This window comes from Lathyrus oleraceus, chromosome 4 (assembly GCF_024323335.1).
Source record: "Lathyrus oleraceus cultivar Zhongwan6 chromosome 4, CAAS_Psat_ZW6_1.0, whole genome shotgun sequence".
Lineage (NCBI taxonomy): Eukaryota > Viridiplantae > Streptophyta > Magnoliopsida > Fabales > Fabaceae > Lathyrus > Lathyrus oleraceus.
In genome coordinates this window covers 198755531-198760494 of record NC_066582.1, presented here as the reverse complement: position 1 = coordinate 198760494, position 4964 = coordinate 198755531, and the positions used below count along the sequence as shown (strand labels likewise).

At 38.5% G+C, this 4964-nt stretch overlaps 1 non-coding gene across 1 annotated transcript; it reads left to right on the top strand.

Moving 5' to 3' along the window:
• Positions 1-843: 843 nt before the first annotated feature.
• On the top strand, positions 844-950 carry LOC127077749 (small nucleolar RNA R71). The gene has a single exon (XR_007787525.1). It is a non-coding gene; the product is annotated as a small nucleolar RNA R71 (small nucleolar RNA).
• The last annotated feature ends 4014 nt before the right edge of the window (positions 951-4964 follow it).

The window sequence follows — 4964 nt, the reverse complement described above, 5'->3', positions numbered from 1 at the left end:
CCACTTCGTAATATAATTGCATGAGCGTGGCCTTTCGGATTAGGTTGTGGCTGTCCAGGAAATGTACCAGTTGGGGCAGCAGTAGGCGCTTGTTGTTGAGCTACTTGAGAGATTTTTGTTTCAAGAATTTTGTTATGGGTAGCCAGGGCATCTACTTTACTTGCTAGTTGTTTAATCTGTTCGCTAGTGTGTACATTCTGGTTTAAGAACTCTTTATTGGTTTGCTGTTGAGAAGCTATGAAGTTCTCCATCATGATTTCCAAGTTGGATTTCCTAGGAATGTTATTGTTAGGTGTAGATGGGGTCGACTTTTGATATCCAGGTGGTACAGCTGGAGCTTGACTGGGAGCTTGACCTGGTGCGAATAAAGCGTTGTTACTTTTATACGAGAAATTAGGATGGTTCTTCCAGTTTGAGTTATAGGTATTCGAGTAAGGATTTCTTTGAGCATATTTCACCTGTTCTGTTTAAATTCCTTTTAGGAGTTGACAATCTATAGGAGTGTGACCTTGAATTCCACAGACCTCGCAATTTTGAGTTACGACAACCACGGTGGCTGGAGGTGATACATTTAAACTTTCAATTTTCTGGGCAAGAGCATCCACTTTTGCATTAACATGATCAAGGCTACTTATCTCGTACATGCCACCTTTTGTTTCAGGTTTTTCTACCACTGTTCGGTCGTTTCCCCACTGATAATGATTTTGGGCCATGCTCTCGATAAGTTGATAAGCGTCGGTGTAAGGTTTATCCATAAGCGCACCACTGGCGGCGGCGTCTATTGTTAACCTTGTGTTGTACAAGAGACCATTGTAGAAGATGTGAATTACTAACCAGTCCTCTAAACCATGGTGTGGGCAAAGTCTCATCATGTCCTTGTATCTTTCCCATGCTTCGAAAAGAGATTCGTTATCTTTTTGCTTAAATCCATTTATCTGGGCTCTCAACATAGCTGTTTTGCTTGGAGGAAAATATCGGGCAAGAAAGACTTTCTTCAACTCATTCCATGTGGTGACTGAGTTGGAAGGAAGAGACTGAAGCCATCTTCTAGCTTTATCTCTTAACGAGAAAGGAAAGAGACGAAGTCGAATTGCCTCTGAAGTGACACCATTAGCTTTAACAGTGTCAGCGTATTGGACAAATACGAATAAATGAAGGTTTGGATCCTCGGTAGGATTTCCAGAAAATTGATTCTGTTGCACTGCCTGCAACAGCGAAGGTTTAATTTCGAAGTTGTTCGCTTCGATTGCGGGTGGAGCAATACTCGAATGCGGCTCATCCTGCGATGGAGCAACGTAATCTCGAAGAGCACGAGTTGGTTCGGCCATCGCTGGTATCGTTAAAGGAAGGAGATTTTTGAGATCAGGAACTTCGATTGGAGGAAGATTGTTTCTAGCACGATACTCCCGAATTCGTCGTAATAATCAGAGATATCGTTCGACGTCGTTGATTCGTAAGTAATATGGCTCGCCTTGTGAGCGAGTGTGTGGCATACAAATCAACGAAAAAGGGAAAAAATAAAAATTGCCTTAGTCTCTACAGCGTAACAGAAGAGTTACGATATCGACTAAATAAAAGTCCCCGGCAACGGCACCAAAAACTTGATCGCGACTTTATGAGTCTATTGGGGTACTAACTGCAAGCGCACAGTCTAATCGCGTAGTTTTAAAAGATATCAATCCCACATGGACTTAATGAATCGATCTACCGTTTTTCTAGGGTTACTGCGTAAAGCTAAGGCGGATGATACTTTAATGATTAGGGGAAAAAATATAACTAAATTTGGATCTAGATAAAATATCAAATAATATGGATATCAGTATGTAGTTCGTCGTATTTGGGGAATCAAATCTTCGTTGGTCTTTTTCTTAATTTTAAAATAAGTCTTTTCAGTAGACACTATTAATTAAAAGTCTTTTCCTCAAACTCTCCCTCTGTTGAATCAGACTATGACTTTATATTTTAACGTACGCTCTCACTATTTCGTTAAGTCTAAAATCACTTTTGAAAATAATAGAATCTATAGAAACTCCTTTTGAGAAAATACTAACCGTTTAAACGCCCTCGTCTCAAACTCTCGCTCCGTTGACTTAGATTATATGATTAAACTTAAATGCTTAAATCTCGTCCTCACATTTAACTTTTAAAAATAATTTTTGAAAATAATTAGAATTTAATTAACCTTAAAAATTGCTTTCGCCCTGATTTAAAGTTAATGTTCAATTTACACTGTCCAGTTAAAAACTCAAACCGTCGTTCTATTGATTTTAACTTCTTTATGTCTTTTACTCTCGTACAAAAACCTTGGTATTAACTTTGTAAATTGAGACCAGAAAAAGAGTGACTATATTCTGAAATAAATTTAAACCAACTCAACTTTGATTCCTTTATTCCGCTTACTTTACATACCGATATCTAAATTAATTAGCCAGACATGATGAACATGCATAAACAATAATCATGCATAAATACGGCCATATCAAACAAACAACATATATAAACAGCGGAACAAAGCATATGTAAATTAAAACGATAAATCAATTAATTAATGAACCTGGAAAAATACTAGAAATCTGGATTTTATCTCCTACGCTTCGATGCTCGAACACTCCACCACAAGTCAGTTGGATTTGTTCTTCACAATTCTCGATCAGATAGGAAAATAAAAACAAGAAAATAAAATACTATGATCTAACGTAAGGTTAGATCCAGTAAAAATTACAAAATAGTTTCCGGTGTAGAAACTTTCGTGAGAAAGTAAATTGTATGCTTCAGAAATTAAACTAGAAAAAAGAAAGAAATAAATTGCTTGCAAAATTAGAATGCTGGAAAAATTGTACGGAGAAGAGAGAGCTTCAATTGGCTTTTGTGAGGTTTATTTATATTAACCTCCCAAGATAACCGTCTCCTAGAATGTGCCTTCAGTATCATTCAAAGCGTCTCCGAGTGCATGAGAGAATTTAGGGGAAACCGTCCACTCCGTTACGCACGTAAAGCACAAAATATAGGAGTGGAATGTGTGACGTCCGTCACACTATGTGTTACGGTCGTGACACTAGGTCTTAGGACGTGGCGATCGGCACGTGCTTGTTGCGGTCGTGACAACAATTTTCTTTGTTCCAAACGTGGGTTGGGCTTTGATGCTTCAGCTTGCTGCTTTTCCTAGAAAATCTTCTTTTTGCACCCCTTTTCTTTCTTTTTCACATGTGCTTTAAATAATGATACCTGAAATAAATAATAAGAAAATGTCGAGTAATATCGAATAATATAAAATAAATTGAATCAAATAACAATATAATTTAATTAAATCAAGTCTAAAAATGTGATATAGTTTCATGTTATCAATTCTGCCGGGGATAAGATGAATGATTACTAATTACTGAGCAATTATTCATTTATATCGCGGGGAAACAAAGGAAACAGCTTCGAGGGGCCAAATTAGGAACAAACCAAAGTGGCAAACTAAATCAAGACTCGTCCTGGTGAGGATATAACTCCACAGGGGAACCCATCCCAATATATGTGTTGGGGGGAAACAGAAACAACCATCATCCACGAGGACATGTCTCGGTGGGGAATATGGAAGAAAGGATAGACGCTTTCTGCCTATGGGGCTGACTCTATATGGAGAGATCAGACACACACATCTGCTTGGGGAGATCTATATCACCAATTAGCAGGAGACAACAAACAAACGATATATGGTAAAGAATGCAACATGAATATCTGAATGTTATGATTTATGCATGCATATGCATGGTTTATGCTTGATGAATGCTGACAAACAGACATATCTAACACACATAGGATCCAGGAATCAACCACCCGGTACTACATCTCAGGAGAGAAAACCAGGATCATCGGAGAGTATCCAATTTGCCGGGGATCAGAGACGACAATATCTCTGCACGGGATGAATCATCAGTCTCGGTTGGGGAAAAGAGTTTAATGCACAAGTAGCATCTGCCTCATAAGCCACTCTACTGGGGAATCTATCCGAGGGATAAAGGGATTCTGGGGACCAACCACCAAAAATCGAATCTTCTAGAGAGAACATGTTTGCTGAGGAAGAAGGAAACAACTGCTCTGCTGAAGGGACACTGGTGAACCTCTCGAAATCACCACTCAGGGTTCTGGAGGTAGAAAATATAGTCATGCCAGGAATATGAACAAATGTCTTACCCTGTTGGAGATCATGCCACCCTTGGGAGAGCACTGATGATCTCTTAAGTATCCTTTCGTCTTTGTGAATGTTCACTTTGTTTTAAAACAATTTATGAAGAAAATTTATTTGTTTAAAACAATGATATTTTCTCAACTAAAACATGCAAAACATTTATTGAATAGAAACAAATAAGAGTGCAAATAATTGGATAACGGCTCAAATTTATTTGATGGAATGGTAGTCTGCAAATGGCAAGACTCCATATATTTTTACAAGTTTGAAATTGGTGATATATATTGGAAAAGGGCTACATTGAACATAATGACCGTTTCTCCACTGATTCTGAATTTGATGTATTCGAAGCTTCAGTTGATGACGAATGAACAAGAATCTTTGACGGATGATAATTGTGGAACAAAAGTCTTGTCAGGATGCAGTTACTTGCCAAATCCCTAATTTTTGCCTAGATTGCCCCAGGATGAGGTACTCAACCTAGCGGGATACAAATATATTTTTTATGTCTCTAACTTTTTCCTGGACCGCCCTTTCGGGTTTTCAATCCACCGAGACACTCATTTTTGCCTAAGCCGCCCTTTCGGGTTTTCAACTTAGCGAGCTATTCTGTTTTTATTTTTAGGCAAAGTATTTCTTGACTGCATCTGAGTTCACAGGACGAGTGAAATCCTCCCCATCCATAGTTGTAAGTATCAAAGCACCGCCTGAAAAGGCACTCTTAACAACATATGGACCTTCATAGTTTGGAGTCCACTTGCCCCTGGAATCGGGCGCGAAAGACAAG